Source organism: Ciconia boyciana, chromosome 12, assembly GCF_034638445.1.
Source record: "Ciconia boyciana chromosome 12, ASM3463844v1, whole genome shotgun sequence".
In the NCBI taxonomy this organism is placed as follows: domain Eukaryota; kingdom Metazoa; phylum Chordata; class Aves; order Ciconiiformes; family Ciconiidae; genus Ciconia; species Ciconia boyciana.
In genome coordinates this window covers 3,260,568-3,279,143 of record NC_132945.1, presented here as the reverse complement: position 1 = coordinate 3,279,143, position 18,576 = coordinate 3,260,568, and the positions used below count along the sequence as shown (strand labels likewise).

Here is an 18,576-nt window from a genome sequence, read left to right as displayed (position 1 = left end):
CTAGAGGAAGAAGGAAAACATAATGAAGAAACAAAATAACTATTCTATATTGTTCCTAAAACTAGTAAGTGATGTTCATTTGCTAAAGGTATCTTTGTTTAAAAATATAATGACCTGAAGTCATTTTCAGAAAAAGGTACCCTCAGGAGAGACACAATGTTCAGGGTAGTTCATCTGTGAGAGCTGATGATGCAGATTTCGGTTTCCTCTCTTGCCTCTCTCAGACAGCTTTGGCGAGGGCTCTGCAGGCTGCAGAGCGGTATATGCACCAGCCTGCCTTGTTGGCATGAAAAGAAAAGCTCAGACAATTAACAGTGGGCTTTTTACAAGCTCACGTTTTCATGACCACCACATCTAGCAAGGAGATGAGGCAGGCAGAAATGTCCCACGGACTGCCCTCTGGGCCGCAACTTGCAGTCTAGAGCATGAGAAAGTAGTAAGTACTGCAGCACTTACCCAAAGCAGTTCCTTTTACAGTAGGTTTTGTTCCCTAACAAAGTGTGTAGGATTTGGTCTAATTCACACCTTGAAAACTATAGCATCAGTTGTACGAAATTCAGAATTAGTTAAAAATTAAACAGCACCATCTCCTGGTGAAGGTAGGCTCATGCCTCATTTTCCCCCCACTGCATTTCCAAGATATTACTTACTTCACAAATCTATTTAACAGATAATAATGTCTCAGACTAGATTATTTTATTTCTTTCTCAGACAGCCTATAATGTCTTCTTCTCAGACACTATACACTCCTTACGTATGTAAAATAATCACTTAAAGTACCGAATGAGGAAATTAACTCCCCCAATATATTCCCTTCTTTGTATTTCATATTTCCCATTGTGTTTTTGAAATGCATTTATCCATCTTTTCTTGTGACACCCACTAGTTCAAGCGATAACCTCTACTGTAAAGAACATCTTGCCTAATGGAGAAAATTGGCATGGCAGAGTGTTAGCCTGGTCAAAAAGGCAGCATCTGGCTCTTTGGGGACCAAAGATCAAATCCCAGCTCCCTCACGGCTTACCTTTGTAATCCTGTAAATGACTCTGTCGACTCGACCTCACAGGAATGTTGCAAAGGTTCCAGTGAAATATTCTGTTACAAAGGTGATGCAGGTAATTTAATTTCGGATGTTATTTAGGGCATTTACTCAGGAAATGGTTAAATATTCTAGCCCCAAACCTGACTCAGTTGTAGGCAGTGAATTTTAAACAAATATGGCTAGAACTCTGCCAACAATGCTTATGCTATGTCCTACAAGCAGTTATGTACTATCATGCATAGATTATGCAGCTGAGAGATGACAAAAGATAAACAATACATTCGGTACAGCCATATCCTTCTGATCATCTACACTGATCCCCCCTAGCCTCCAAAACTGTCATTGGAAGGCATCGCTCACAACATGAAAAGGAAAGAAGGGTCACGTTATTGCAATTTAACCTGTTCCAATTGAATAAAGTGTATTTGAAACAAACATATCTAATTTTCATAAAGTTTTAATCTTAGACTCTGGGCCTGCAGAACTGCGTGATGTTTATTCACAAAGGGTCAGATTCTCAGCTAGTACCACCTGGTTTGTCTTAATTGATTTGTGCAATTATGCTGCTCTGCACCAGCTGGTGACCACATACATCTTCATTACAAAAATACGCCTGATTCCTTGTCTCTAAAGTAAACAACATAGATCGAATTTTTACTAGGCCTCTCTACCTGTACTCTGACACATCTTGTACTTGCAAAATTTACTTTCGCACATATACAAACAGAATATAGGAAGAGACTGACTGAGTCAGGCCACCTAACGCACTGAGAACAGCCAGTAATGGAAGCATAAGTAAAAAATATGCAGACAGTGTAAGTAACTTGAAGTACTACCAATACATCAACATCATTAATTGACTGAGCTGGAGCGGCGTCTGTGGCTGCATTTGCAGCAGCAAATACCATGGACTAATACAAATGCAACCCCACATTGACGCTTTACGCGCTTCAGAAGGGTTTGCTTTTTGGCCTATGCCTGGTTTGGCCTGGGCACTGAACGTTCATCAGAGACTGAAGCATATATTCTGGTTAGTTTAATCCGAAGGGGAATCACTTTGTGCATTCCCGGGTTGCTCTCAGACACGAACCACAGCACAGTAAGTGGAACCACCAGGAAGTTACCTACCTGAAAGCATGCATCCAATCTGAATACCTCTGCCTCCCTGAATAAACGTCTGATTTTTTTAAAACCTAATTTACACTCTGAGTACACACTGATGGATTATGCATTTTATCAAAAAGCACTTTGTTGTTGTTGTTGTTGAAAACTTCTGCCTGATTTAATTTGACATTGCCTAGTTCTTACAATAAAAGCAGGGAATAGTAATTTCTCACACAACCTCTCCTCATACAAAAATCAATACTGATGACCCTGCAATTCTAGATTTATATATTGCTTGCTGAGATGGGGGCTCAAAATTACATTCAGTAGTCAAAATGTAGGCATAATTAAGATTTGTGCTGCGGGATTACAATGTTCCTCTTATTGTTTTAAGTTTCTTCCTAAAATCCCTAGCAAAACAAACTTTTTCAGAAAACTCTAGATGCCCCTTCTGAGTTCTAATTTCTCATTTAGAGATGATTACCACCTACACAAAGTTAAAACTGCTTTTTTATGTGCATTACTTTGCATTTATAAAAAATACATTTCATTTGTCATTTTCTTGTCTAGTCAATCATTACTATATGCTCCTTCTGTACTTCTTCATAGTAAGACTTATTTTTGACTACTCTGAGTACTATGGTATCATCAGAAAAATGTGTCACCTTACTAGCACTGCCTTTTACCTGTTCTTACATCAACACTACACAAATCCTCATGGGACTTTGTTGATAACCCTCATACAAGCAAAAAACTTTCAAGACAAATAGCCAATCCTTCCTCTGGTGAAGCATAGCTAGTGAACAGTCAAATGAACTGTAGGCGTGGCTCTTCAGCAGCTTAAATTGGCTGAAGTCTGGACAGTGCACCAAACTCTTCCTGCCTGGCTACGTACTCCTGCCCCTTTCCTTCCACTGGCACTAGTACCAGTAATAGCATTCAGCAACCTAGTTCATGAGCTGGTCAGGCTGAAACTAGCTCAGCCAGCAGCTGGGACAGCACAGTGACAACACAAGGGAAGAGGTTGTAGCAGGTGGCTTGAGCTCACATCCAAATTATTTGAACATCCTTTTAAAATGATCCCTAGTTCTTTGTTTTCTCCTCTGCCAATTAGATTCACTTCATCCTTGATTAAGAGTTTCACCTTCTTACATGCATTTAGATGATCTCGGAAATCAAGTAAAATGAAGATTTTAAACTCAGATTACCTTTAATTTTACCAGATGACCTTTTTTTGCTATTCACATACCATTCTGTTCAATCACAAAGTCATGTCTGACTTCCACTAGAATTAGGAACATGTGATATGCCCCACATGCCAACATCTCTTACCCTTGGTGACTGCTGGTAAACATGCCGTGAGTTACCAGCCGTTTCAGCAGTAAGTGCAGGGTTATGTTGTACTTCACCGTATGGAGGATTCGTCTGGTTCCTGGTTGGGGGAACAATGTGAATTTAGAGTATTAGCAATAGTTCTGAGGGTCTTGACAAATCTTTTTGTACTGCAGATTGGTTCAACAGCCATATCATAGGTTTAGATGAACGGTGGCAGTGACTATGCAAGAGCTATGTATTATTACAATTTTTCCACGACAGAGGAAGTACCAGTGATACACACTAATGGGGCTCAATGAAAGACAAAAACCCTCCATATTGTCTATGTTCTTGGGACAGGTATCAGTGGGAAAAAAAAAAAAGATAAAGTGTTGAAAGCAAAAAGCAGCTCAAATTGCCAATGCCTAGGACCAAAGAATGGGAGAAGTCGTGTTTAATCACCAAGACTCTTGTCAATGTTTACCGGTCTTATTCCTTTTCTTTTTTTTTTTTTTTTTTTTTTTTTAAACTTGTGGAAGGAAAGCCAACCCTTAGTAGCAAATAAAACAGCAAGACAGATTTGGTAATCTTGTGTTAAAGTAGTAAATGTACTTATTAATCTTTAAAGCTTGCCTGGCTAGTCCTAAAGAAGAGAAGCAACAACTTAGAGTGAAATTCTACACACAGTGGTAAAATGCTGAATGACTGTTAAGTGCTCTGGTAAGATGCTTTGGTTTAGTTTTAAACTGTGTACACAATATTTTGGCAGAGGATGCTATATGGCAAGCTTGTTGATTTAAATATCCAGAGGTTAAAAATTAATCAGAATATCAGAATTCTTTTGCTTTACTTCCATTTTGATTATAAAAAACCTTTTAACTACATCCAGAGTAACTTGCCCAGCTTTTTCACTTTGACAGTAGTAGACACAGTAAAATATTACAACAACTATGATAACCAGTGCTACTGCAGGAAGAATAGTTACTAAAATTAAATCTAAAGTGTTCCAAAGCTGGTTACCTTTGGGACCCATGTACCAATACTCCTTCCAGTCCACTCTGAAGTAATCACATCTGCAAATAAAAATATTAATTTTAGCAACATTTGGATTTAAAAATAAGTAATACCAAAACATGAAAATATTTTGCTATATAATTATTTATTCTTGAATAGCACAGAATACCACTGAATACCAAGAGATTCAGTATTTTTCCTGTTTGTCTAAATATGTTACTTATCTTAGTAAAACATATCTTATCCTAGATTTATTTAATGCAATTATACAGTAACATACTGTTAGTGGACTGTATTTCTAATTACATCAGAAATTTAAGCTTCATATGACATACTTTGTAAATTATACTAAATCTTACCTTCCAGTGACTTGCCCCTTCAAAATTTCAGAATTATTTGAAAAATGAAGGTTTACCTGCTTAAATTACTTCACTCTGAATTTGTACCCATCTTCCAGCTAGCCAGTAAATTGTATGGCTTATATTACTATGATTTCTATCGCATCATTTAAGTGTGGTTGCATCTGAATTCCACTATGTATCATCTCTGGATTGTTGGCAAAGGCTAAAAATCATGAAACCCATTTGAGACTCAAACCCTCCAATTACAATCCAAATGAAAACCTTTTTGTGTGTTTTGCACTGGGATTATTCCTTATTTTGGTCTACAACAGGATTTGTTTTGCATTAATGTAGGTTCTCCTCCATCTCTTTTACTGTGTAAACATTGTGGACTGTAAATTATGTTCCAGAAGTTGAGTGCTTACAGTACTTCACAGGCGTACAGCTGTCTAAGAATAACTTCCTCATCAGCAACCTTAATCAGACATCAGAAGTCACCACATTTGGCACTCAAACCCTACATTCTTTGCTACCCATTTCCTTCCTGTGTAGGACTCGGACTGAATGCTCTACTCATCATTCATACCAGCAAGCTACAAGCTGACCCAGCGGTTCTGGTGCAAAGCCACTGAAGCCTATGATTTACGGAGATGTACCTGAAATCTTGACCTATAATGTATAATCAAATAAGCAATTGCAATACACCACTGGAGACATTGAGAGAGAAAATTAAAACTGGCACTGTACATTGCAAGGCCAAGCACTGTTATGGTACTCAAAAAGAACCAAAACAGTCAATACAGCTGTGCTGGTTTTGGCTGGGGTAGAGTGAATTTTCTTCCTAGTCGCTAGCATGGGGCCATGTTTTGGATTTGTGCTGGAAACAGTGCTGATCACCCAGGGGTGTTTTCGTTCCTGCTGAGCAGTGCTGACACACAGCCAAGGCCTTTTCTGCCTCTCACCCCACCCCACCAGCGAGTGGGCTGGGGGCACAAGGAGCTGGGAGGGGACACAGCCGGGACAGCTGACCCCAGCAGACCAAAGGGATATCCCACACTATATGGCGTCATGCTCAGCGTCTAAAGCTGGGGAAGAAGAAGGAAGGGGGGACGTTCAGAGTGATGGCATTTATCTTCCCAAGTCACTGTTACACGTGATGGAGCCCTGCTTTCCTGGAGATGGCTGAACACCGGCCTGCCCATGGGAAGCAGTGAATGGATTCCTTGTTTTGCTTTGCTTGCGTGTGGCTTTTGCTTTCCCTATTGAACTGTTCTTATCTCAACCCATGAGTTTTCTCACTTTCACCCTTCTGATTCTCTCCCCCATCCCACCAGTGGGGAGTGAGTGAGCGGCTGGGTGGGGCTTTGTTGCTGGCTGGGGTTAAACCACGACAGAGCTGAGTATAATTTTGCATAACTTTTCATAATGAGAAGATACACATTTAGAATTAAGCCAGAAAGTCAGAAGTGGAAGAGATCTCTGAGCTGGTCCTTCTGAGCCCACCTGGCAACTGACAGGAATAAAGTAGCATCAGAGCATATTGCTCTGTACTGCTATTGTAAGAGGGATTTTACACCATGAACAGGTAGATTAGCAAACTCATGACTAATGCATTATTAGCTAGAGAAACTATGCTATGAGCAGTTTTTATTTCAAAAAAAGATGGACGTCTGCTTCCTCTCCACTGTCCAAAACAATCTAATCCAATATTTATGGTTAATCCGCGATACATCTAAATGATTACAGTGATCAAGGCTTGCATTCATACAAATCTATGTACATATATTGTATTCCTTTCTCTCAAGAGTGCATCAGCATTGAAGCATTTTCCAAGACAACCTAAATATAGATCATATGTTATGACAATAAAGTACAGAACAATGAAAAATCCCTAGTAGTATTTGGCATTGTATTATCTAGCAGATAAGAGGCACTAATGTTTTTTAGTTACCTGTATGATCAGTAACAGAATTACAATTCTTTTAGCAATGTTACAAAAAATACTAAGGGAGTAGAAAATAACTAGCATGTGCCCTTTGATATCAGTGCTGTAATATTCTGTGTCATTAAGGAACACACTGCTGAGCCCTTCACAGTACTGTAATCTATATAAATGCAAAGTTATCCTTAAAGTGGTGACTTTATTGGGCAATTTAAAGGCTAAAGTAGCATCAAAAAAAGTCCTCAAATCACAAACAAAAACTCTATTAGAAAAGTAGTAACTGCAGCTGATTTACATCACTATCGAGTTAGCGATACCTAATTACCAGTAACTAGTAGCTACCAGGTAAAGAAACAGTGATAATAATAAAATAAATAAATCAAATCAATCTGTAGGAAATCTTCCCATAAAAAAAATTCCTGACTAATACTGTATACTCCAACAGAATCAGAGTCAATCATATAACTTAACTTCTCATTTAAAATAACCTTTTAATCAATACATTCTGGCTGTCATGCTCTTAATTACTGATAATTTTCTTCCTGTTAAAAATTCTCAAAAAAAATTTCTAAAAATACTTTCTATAGAAACAATGCATAATTTTTTTAATCCATATATTGAATATTTCTTCCTACTGAAAAAGAACCGAACCATCTTACTCATTTAAAATGCGTCCTTTCAATATTGACAGATTGACTCAAAATGGTTCAAAACCACCAGAATAACTAGTATTTCAGCTGCAATTCATATGTTTGCAATCTTTTTAACGTATAGAAGTACAGAATAACAGGTGAAAACAAAAGCATTTTTGTCTTGCGCACCTATGTCTTTGTGAAATATCACCATACTCTTGTCAGTACAGAACTCAACAACTATGAAACACTTCATAACAGCAAACACAGGTAAGCAGTTGTCACACAAAGGTCTTAATATTTTCATTGTTTTCCTATTATTTAAAAATAAACTCTGCCTAAACCGTAAGGAGAATTTCCTCAGAAGCAATACCCTTGGGATTGCAATACCACAGCAGCGCTACCATAGGTAAACCAGGCATTTGATAGAAACATCCCTATTCTGACAAGCTATAAAGCAAAAATGCAACCATATCTTATGTTCTACAGCTTCTTCTTCACTCAGGGAATCACTGGCCATGAACAGAATGAAAAGCAAGACTTTAAGAATGGACATCCTGAAGCTGATTGTGGGGAAAGACGTTTCTTCCAGATTTTGCTAGCAGCAGAACGCACTCTCCTTTCTGCTACTGTTACCTACTGTAGCAAGCCAAGGATCATGGATTTTGAGCTTGTTTTACAGCATCCTTCTCTATAAAGAATTACTAATTAACTTATAACAGATACAACCTCCTGATAACTTCTCCAGCATAGTTTCTTTTATGACAACTGGGTAGTTCCATAAAAATGTCTCACTAATCTTGCTATTTCTGAACTTTTGAGTACATATGCAAAGTAGTCCTTTAATGACCTAAGTTTCAACACACTAAGGTATCTGTCACAAGCATTTTTCTGTTATCCTTTTAGGGCTGTTACCTTTTAAAGATAACAAACTTTGAAAGTATTTGAAGACAAAGTTCCTTGAATATGCATTGTTTTTAAAGACATGTCAAAGACATGGATCAAGAATATAAAAATGATGATTAAAAGGTTATTAGCAGGCTTGTCTTAAGACATTTCTGCTCCTAGAACAAATGAAGTCTTGCTGCAACAATTATTGCTGCTCTGATTGCTAGGCACAGCTGCAGCACGTGGTATGTTACTGACACCTCTGCCTTCAACCCCCAATCTGTTTGATTACAAAACATGGTTGCAATCTGTTTGACTTTTTCATTATTTTCTAATTTCCAACCTCATGATTTTACCAAAACTTCCCCATAGTTTGTCAGGAAATATCATACGTATTCTTCCTCATTATTGCCATATGTATTTATGCATTTTCAAATCAGATTCTAAAAGGAAATGAAACTAAAATTTCTGCACTGACTAGACATGAATTCTTACACTGTCCCAATTTCTCTGAATCTGTTTTCTTTTTGCAAATGTGGAATTACACTGAGATTTATTTCAGTCCAAACTGCAGCTTTATTTAGATATTTTTATCTGCATATATAAAGGTCAAAAGATGCCTGTTCCCCACCACAAATAATTGCACCAGATTCTGGTCCCAATCATAACAGCTCAATTTACTACAGTTGGAACTGAAACAAAAACTTACTTCATAGCATGCTTTTTTCCCCCCTAGATTAAAAAAGAATTCAAAGGCAAAAGTTCTCAATACTCACTTTAACGAATATACCTTATTAATCTTTTGGAAAAGGTAATTCATAAGTTAAAGCTAAGTGGAGGCTTGTATCAAGGAGGACAAGCAGTCCAGTATATTCTAGCAGCAAGCCAGAACATTTGCTCATAACTAGGAGAAATAAATATTTCAAACCATCGTGTTGTCTACACCAAGACTACTACTTGCAACTTAATGATAATTCTTACTAGGATTTTGCTAGTGACCCAACCCAGCGCTGTTTCATTTGAGAGATCTAAACGTAGCACAAATGAAAGTTGTAGTTATCTTTCAGATATATTTTTTAAAAATAAAAACTTCCCCAAGGCAGGCAGGGAAGGAATGATCAGAACCAGATGGAGGAGCTTTGATAGCTAAAAAAAACCTCTCCCAGTTTCATTTTAAAAGTATACCTTCCATGTATCTATCCATCCGGAAAGAGAAGGGATAGAAGGTAAAAATCTGATTGCATAAAATGGGGAGATAAATTTTGGATAAAAATAGCCAGATAGGAAAACAAGCATAAACATATTTTGAAGATGAAGAAGGAAGGATTGCTTTATTAGATTACAGTTCAGAAAAGAGACTAAAGTGCGCTTGCTGGTTGTTTTCTTCCCTGCATCGTGAGATGGGAATGAGAAAGTCAATATCCCAACTAAAATCCCAGTTTCATCTTTCTACCTGGAAGTTTCTGGTTTTCTCCTGGCAGCGTTTTCTTCCAAGCCTGGCTTTGATGCTTGCACCACGAGCTGTTTTCAGATTTTCTGAGCAACACCTCAGGACTGTCTTGAAATTCTGTGTCTCATCAAAGAAAAGACAGGGAAGAAGGCATCTTAGACAGGAATGTGACATCTTTTCTCATGATATTGTCTTCCCTAGATCACTTTTCCAAGGCTTACTAGAATCTTCTCTGTTCACCATTACCAAAGTGAGCATCTATCCCAGCTACTGCTGAAGTATTTTACTGTCATTTATACTGTCAAAACAATCCACAATGTTAGTTAGGAATGTAAGATGTGCTCACAGCTCCCACAGAGCAATCCAAGGCTTCTTTTCATACTGTCAATTTATTTCCCCTTTTCAGCTACCCCAGTAAAAGTGGCTATGTTTCCTCCATGAGTCCCTCACACTGTTTCCCACCTTTCCTCCTTGACTGTCCTCCTCGCTGTGGTCTGCAATACTTTTAATCTTCTCAAGCTCTTTTTTTTCCTCCAGAAGTGCCAAGAATCCAAGTGCAAGTAACTGCATCGGGGAAAAATAAGCAAATAGAATGTAGACAGCTATCAAAATGTAAATCTATGATTTAAATGTCATCCTAAACTCTCTCAGACTACTCTTCAATGCAGCCTTCCTCTATCTACATTAAAAGGCCGTGTCTTGGCAATCTCTTAAATACAAAAACTTCTATATCAACCCATAGAATGCTGTTTGTAATGTGTAAATACTAGAATGAATTAAGATGGCTAAATTAAAAAAGGGTATCTCCTGATGTTCACAGTAATTAAACTCTTCTTACCTCTGAAACCCATGATTTTCTGACCTATAATTTGCAAGTCTTCTAAAAAGGTGATGAAAGCTCTATTAATTTGAGACTTTTGAATGGAAAAAAATAGAGAAAAACACCATAATATGTAACACAGGAAATTGTACTCAGCTGGCAGGATAAAGACTGTTTTGCTGACCTACACCACATTTTAAAACTTTGGTTTCTATGGCTCCACATACAGCTTGTGTATTATAAACTGTAGGTCAAGATACATAAACACAACCCAGTGACACAAATATTTGGTGTTAGAACTGAACTAACATTTAAGTTTTAATACTTAAAAGTAGTTAAGCATACTTCTATACTATTTTGTTTTTTATTTGACAACACTACTATGTATACGTGATGCCTATATGCCGAGTTCTAAGTCACCGACTATGTGGTCATATGTAGACTGTGGATAGAGTTATTTGGGAGTAATTTGGTATAATAGCAGAGAAACTGTCCCACCTTGCAGTAACAGCTATTTTCTACATCAACACTTACTGGCTATCCTGTTTCCCTGGGACTTGAGAAAGATTCTCCTATCCCTCTCCTTGGAAGTTCTTTCCACTGATGTACTACATGCAGACATCTGAGTCCACAGGAAAGAGTTCTGTAATTTATACTCAACAAATTGTGCTGAGCTTGTTATTTTGGTCTTGGTTCAGTCAAGAATGGCTGACTTAAAACCTGCTTTACTCAAACTCATCTTAGCAAGCGTTATCAATTATGATCTACAGTAGTGATAGCTAATTAAGTTATTTGTAATAGTTCATACTAGAAACCTTATTGAAGAGAAAAAATTCCAAATGCACACCATTGGTGTCAGAGGGTCATATCAACAGCCTACTGATTGCCTCAATTAATCAGTTAACTCCTTTGAAGTATTACTTAATATTGTTTTGGTCAATGAAGAAACAACAAAAAAAGAGGAGAAAATTTGAGAAAACACCCTTATTCTGTAATAAATACTTATGATGAATGCAAAATAAATAACAGTAAACGTGTACAGTAACTACTTCATTTTAGAAATTAAATACATCTACCTAGAGTGTAAAACTCGCCCAGGGAAGGAGTTTAACAAATACAGCTAGAGAGGAATTTATTTCTCTGATTACTCTATATCCTGCATTCATTTGCAATAGCTCTAAAGTAGCACCAAACATGAGGAAAATCCCCACGAAGGGAACGTGCACACTAATGTTACAGTTTTAGATCAATAGATAGGAAACACAAAACAGCAAGTGCCATCACAGCAGCATTTCTTTGCTGTTCTTCATCTCTTCTGGACTGGAAGGGATGTATTTTTTAGAGCTTTTTATCCCTAAAATGTTTGCTAATTCAATTTCAGAGCTGATCTGCCCTCAAGACCTCCCACACGGTACTCAATTTTATGGACTCACATTGCTGAATTGTTTTTCCAGTATAAAAGCATCTATGCAAGTTTACCTACGGATGACTGGCATCACAGTATTTCTCCATTCACCTAACTCCCACAAAGGAAACTCCTGCTACTTTTCTACTCCTTACACAACCATTATTTTTATAAGTGTTGAGACAAACCTATTCCTCCATGCCAATGACTTCAGAAACTGCAGGACTACGGGACAAGAGAGCAGGCAGGAGAAATGGAGATCTGAAAAAGGTGCTGAACACCAAATCTCTATTATTTAATCTGTTTCATAATTAAAATATTTTATATTATTTATTTCCTGGGTGATTTCTATGAAGCTATGAATAAGCTAGACATCAAGAGTTTGATAAGATATGCTGTGAAATGAACACTTAAGTTTTTAAAGTGTCTTAAAGTGTCTTTTAACAGTCTTAAATACATGGTGACAAGCAGGAAGCCTTTAAACCCAGGAGGAATGTGGTGGGCCACAGGAGGAATATAAACTTGGAAGACTCCATCTGGGTGGGTGAAGCAGCCTCAGCTGCTGCATGTACCCTGACCATCAGCCCGAGCCAAGTTACAAACCAAGATACAGATGAAAGAAAGGGAAAGAAGGGTTTCTCTATCCCTTTGAGACTTAATGTAGCCGCAGAAAAGTGCCCAGGGCACGCTAGTCCTGAAGCTAACTAACAGGGATGAGACAGGAGCTAAGAAGGAATCCTGTGATTGTATGCATCTACCATTAAGTTTTGTTGGTTAACTTTTCTCTTTTGCAATCTTGTTTCCTTTCTGAGAAAACAATAGAAAATACTCCTCTGGTAAGGATGAATGGCAACAAAACCTGACACCTTAGCACACCCCCAAACTGTCATCTTGCCTTTTTTTTTTTTCATTTTTATTTAAAATGTCTTTTAAAAATTCTCAGCATTCACTGTGCCACAAGATCCTGAATCTGCAATGGTGTCTATGTGAATGACTCATCATCCTGAAGAACTATATAGGAATAAATGGGGATACACCCAAAGAAAGTTTGTGAAAGACTAACTGCGTTGAAGTTTAAGTTAGCACAAGCATTGCTTTTTAGGATGGTGCTCTTGAAATTTCTCCATAACTGATAAAATCCCAACATGGATTTCTTCATTTGACAGAAGCTAGCTGCTTATGGAAATATAACAAACTGAGTTACGTTAACAGCAAAAGGTAAACTTTAACCTTTACTTTTAAAAGGATAAATAATGATCTGTAAAAATCAATGCCTAGTGAATTCTTGAAAGAATACTACTTTGGCTGAAAGCCCAACAGCACTTAATTTTACCGCAGATGATAAGACTGATCCTCAGCCCTGCCAGAAGGTTGCTTTACAAGAGATCCCAGAATCACACCCACAAGAACAGAGAAATTAACATATACCTCAGAAAAAGTTGCTTGATTCTTCTTTGGGTGTAACGCAGAAGTGTGAAGTACCAGTTCATACACATGCTTTGTTCTTCTAGTTGACAGGGATTTCCCCTCTGGTTCCAGCTCACAGCTGCTGAATGCTGGTACTGCAGGTGGTGTGATACACAGAACACCTTTACCTAGGGCTTTTAATTTGATTGAGACAAAGATGCAGAAATGTAATTTGCAGTTTTTACTTGGGTGAGTTGTTCAAATGAAGTGGATTACAAACCCCAAACTACTGACTTTCTGTTACATGCTGGTATTTTACTGAATGCAACTGGTTTGGACTAGGCCTCCAGGAAGGGCTGCAGAGGCCCTCAGTAGGTTTTTCTCTTTTTAGTGCCTACTTAGGTAACAACAAACAAAACCAATGCCAACAGGCCCAAGCAGTTGTTAGCTGTAGATTTCACAGCATACCCATTTCTTTTTCTCATTGTCTTAGTTTCTGGAACACAGCAAAATCAAGTGGAAAGTTATGCATTCTACAACTACAGTCTAGGTAGACTACACCTAGACTAATTTTATTTCCTCAAATAGAGAGCTATAACTAAAGCAAAGTTACTGACCAAAATTCGTGGTGGAACCTTTAATCTTAATTTCAGATCTGCTTCAAGACGGCTTTGGAGAACACTCTTTCTACTACCGTTGTGTTGCAGAGGTTCCAAGGGAGGTGCAAACAGAAAGCAAGCTACATATTTCTCAAATACTGATATTAGGACTGCTACAAATAAAGCACAAAAAAAGTTACCAACACTTAAAACCGTGATAGCCTCAGTTTAGACCTGTTATCTGACCACAGCAAGGCAAACACAAGGAATTTCTTTCAGTTGTTTCAGTAAAAGCCATCTCCTACAGCCCGTAAATGAAAGGGCGAAGAACTAATTGAATAATGGTGTTCTGACTCTGCCCCGCAGTAAACTCGGAGCTCCCAAATACCTGTCCCTTTCAACGCTTTCGAGTCAGTGATGAAACTTTTATTTCCCTCTCCTTTCTCTTCTCCTTCTACAACTTGTTAGTATGTACTGATATACTCATTTTTTGCAACACAAAATAGGTCTGGCCATTAGACCTGGAAACACAAAGAATTTTCTTCAAATGAAAAGATTACTGTAACAACAAGATTTTCCAACTTTTAGATTTCCTTCTCCTTAGCATTTCAGTTTGGTTTGTACACTTGCTCTGGTCTACAAGAGCACATCAATACTGTGGTAATACAAATAATATGGTAACTTCCAGAATGGTTTCGATTACAGTCTTTCTTGACTGTAGCTTACTACCAGCACATATCTGAGCTTTGCTTCTTAGAATTTAAAATGAAAACTACATATGCTCTAGTGCACACTAATGTTCCTTTTTAAAAAGTATAAGCTTTGTAGGACCCCACTTTCTTTTTAGATTTAAAATACATTTTCTGTATTTTAATGTTATTCAGAAATACTCCAAACTTTCACTACAAGATAGCTATACCAATGCATTAAAAAAATCTTTACAATATTTCCTAAATTATTCAAGAATTGTAACGATAATCTGCCATTAAAATAGCCACATTACTTATTCACACAATTTTTCTTCTTTTAAATGGTTACACTGTAGGTTACACCATGTATTACATTATTTATGACTCTTGGATTGGCAAATTACCTGGAAGATTATCATGGAGCCACACTGAGGTAAATATATTTGCTGTCTGCCTTGTTCTTTTAACAGTATGTGTCATTCCTCCAGTATGGATAATAAAAGCCTTCTTTTTTCCAAGTTCTGAGCTACAGCATTCTTTAGAAGAAATTACCAAGAACAGAAAATGGAAGCACTTCTCAAAATTTAAGATGCATAAACAACTGAATACTGAGCATTAATATGTCCTGCACATTACTTTGGGGATTTCTTCCAGGAACGTATGTTTCAGTACTTCAGGGGTGAAGTTTTTCCTCCAACATTAGTGAAGCAGGTGTGACTTAGTCATGTTTACCAATTAACTTTTAAAATGTACTTTAGAGAAAAGGAATGGACAGTTTGCCCTACAGATGAGACAACATACAAAAGTTAAACTTAATTTTTAAAAAGTATCTTATCACCCTTTATTTTCAGGTGCTTCACAACGATATGACAAAATAAAGTATTACAATTAATTATATGTAAATAAAAAATTAATATCAACAAGTTCCAAATCTCTATATAATGAATACAATCAATCATAAATAAAAAACCATGCATTAAATTAAAAATATTTCTATATTATAAAAATCATCACGTGACCCAGTTCTTTAAGACATTGGATTGATCAAAAATATATAACTTATATCATATAAAAATTACAGTATACATTCTTACTTTTATTATGCTACTGCATTATGAAAGAAACTACATCAAACTTACAGGTCAAGCTTTACGTTTAAGTGACTATTAATGATACATTTGAGAGGCATTTCCAAGTGTTTCACTATAAGTTAATAAAACCATGTATTGCCATACAACTTCTCCTGTGTACTTATGTTAATTTTTCATTGTTTAACAGGTTTGCGTACTGGGTCTGAAATCTTAAAGAGATCAAGTCAGGCACATATATTTAAAATGAGGACTCACAAGCATGGCATAATGTAGATTTGATTTGCTTTTTTAAAGCCATTGCATAGCACCTTTACTATAAATTATTAATACAGAGATGTGGCTACAGTTCATTGTAGTTATCTGGAACAAGCCATCTGTAGAGTATTACATAAAACGCGGAGCTTCAGATGTCTGCACTGAAGATGGCGGGCACCTTTTCAGATTTGACAAAGAAACACTTCACAAAATGGCAGCTGAGTAATAAAGATTCACAGTCACCATTCCAATATTTGTACAAGAGCAGATTCATAATCTGATTTGGGCTGCCTTCATTTCAGCAAATACATTCCAAACTTCTCTATAATAACCTGAATCTTTTTTGGTACCTCTAGAAATTTCTCTCATCATGTGTCTCACATGGGTGGACAAGATGATGACTGACGCTAATAGAAGTGTATATTATCAAAGAACTACTATACTATAGCATATTTCAGGTTTTACTAAAAAATTCCTTCCACTACTAATAAATCTATTCTCCAGGACAGAGAAATACCAACTGAGAGATGGATTATGGTCCTTCTGAAAGCAGGGAACACACCCAGACAGGATACAAAACTTTTCATACTTTTTCTGTCCCGTTTTCTTTGGCTGCAGATAGGAAAACAGTCATCTTATAGCTATATTTGTTTCAGTGCTGAAACCCAAGCCTCTAAGTTTAGTCCCAGCTTTTCAACTGTGTTGGGATATTAAACAAAAGCTGCTGATAGAAAACAAACAATAAAAAATTACCCTCTCTTGTAGAGAAGAATGAGACAGAGAAATCTTAACTAACCAAAAAACTAAACTAAAAAGTGACAGCAGTAGACAAACCCCATACTGGAATAAACCTGTGCTGGCTCACTCCTCTCGTCTACGAAGAAGAAATGACACAGCACAGAGATACCATTTCATAAGCTCTAGAACTGTGTTCCTCATACTGTTCATTCATCGAAGTGGGTAGGAGCAATAATTTTAAGTTATGTCCCAGGAAATGTATCTAAGACTTCTGAATGACAATTTAACTCAGGCATAGCTCTATTACAATTTTGCCCTAAGGAGTAATTTGAGACTAAAATACAGCCTAGGGACAGCTTTGTGTATCATGTCCATTTACAGCATGAACTTCTTGTAAAATCAGGGGTTGTAATACAAACAGCTTGCATGAAGCATTTAATTCTTGACTGCCTAACCACCAAGGTGTCCAAAGTACCTTTTGCAGACCAGACACTTTCATTTGTATCATGAGATTTGAGTGGTAATGCCCTTAAAGTATGGAAAGGACCAGACTAGCTTTTGGCACTGCAGGTAGAGGGCAGTCTTTTAAGGCCTACTCTTGCCTGGAAAGGGCAGACATGCTTGTTTCTTCACAGCTATCCAAGGCAGCTTCTCTGCCTGCTCCCAGAAGACTAATTCCTGTGCGTAGTTTCCCCACTGTGTATTGAAAAATGTCATCACAGTAAACCCCTACAAATTCCATGCATCATCTTACCTTTCTTGTTCACTTGTTGTGGTAGCATATCACTCAAAAGACATAAGTTAGAATTTAAATAGAATCTAGGAGTAGAGCAGATGGTTTTTCCTTTATGTGTTTTATCCAGAATCTGATCAAAGGGCCAGATATGGAGATAGATAATACAATTTCTGCCATCCAGTCTTGCACTTGAAAATGATCGTTTCTTCACCATTTTCACTTCCTGCCTTATGTCTTCATCTGTTTCCCTGGAAATGGTATATGAAACCCAGCCATCTAATTTTTCTACTCCTCTCTCTGTGATGGAACACTAAATGTGTCTTGTCCAGAAGCTCTGTGAAGATTGATTTAATATCCTCTGATTGCTGCCTGAATTCTGACAGTTTCCTGGGCCTTAAGAGATGATTAAAGGAATAAAACACATTAAATTCTAAGTCAGCTGTCCCAAGCAAGTTTAACTACTAGAATTCTTCTTCTTTAAACTTCACATTTACTGACTTCACCTTCCATTGGACTCTGTTTAACAAAGTCCAACACTTTGCCTGAAATCTAGATTCCAAAATATCAATACTTATCTGTTTCTGAGCCATCATAAAAGCCTTACTTATTCTTTCGCTCATTCGGCATTTGTGCCTTGAGCACATTCCATTGTGCAATATCTCCTCAAAACTTCTACCAGTCCCACACAGTGACACTAGGAATACTGTTTGCCTGTACTTCACTAGTCATTTGCCTTTGCATTAGCAGCCTTACAAGAAGGAATCAGGTTGTGAAATCTCTTCTTATGGAGAACTGGAGCACATATCCCTTCGTATCCCAGTGCTGAGAATACATTCATATGAAGCAGCATTTCTTTTCAGGGTTACGTCTCCCAACCAAACTATCTGTTTGTATAGTTTGTTCTTGCTTCCCCCTCTCAACTTTACAACAAAGCATGTATTTTCATTAATTGAAAGATAACAGAATTCAATAGATCAAAGGACAAACTACCAGCACAGTGTCCTTTTGCAGTCTGTGTATTAGGGAAGTGCCACAGTAGATACAGATGAGACCACCTCTAGGCCGTGGGCTGATTATCATTGTGTACTGATAATGAGTTGCACTTTGTT

General features: G+C 37.3%; 1 protein-coding gene across 7 annotated transcripts in view; it reads right to left on the bottom strand.

The window, feature by feature from the left end:
• ZNF711 (zinc finger protein 711) overlaps positions 1–17,625 on the bottom strand; it is a 53,777-nt gene extending 36,152 nt beyond the window's left edge. For 5 of the 7 annotated variants that reach the window (XM_072877011.1, XM_072877007.1, XM_072877017.1 and 2 more), the window contains exons 1-9: positions 17,486–17,625; positions 15,052–15,183; positions 13,977–14,131; positions 13,381–13,553; positions 10,190–10,291; positions 9,731–9,844; positions 4,481–4,533; positions 3,479–3,578; positions 1,025–1,095 (exon numbers count right to left, since the gene is read on the bottom strand). The gene's annotated coding sequence lies outside the window, so the exon portion shown is untranslated. Of the gene's footprint in view, positions 1–114; positions 136–1,024; positions 1,096–3,478; positions 3,579–4,480; positions 4,534–9,730; positions 9,851–10,189; positions 10,292–13,380; positions 13,554–13,976; positions 14,132–15,051; positions 15,184–17,485 lie in introns of those variants that run through there. The other 2 variants (XM_072877009.1, XM_072877008.1) reach the window with 2 other exon arrangements.
• Between the last annotated feature and the right edge of the window lie 951 nt (positions 17,626–18,576).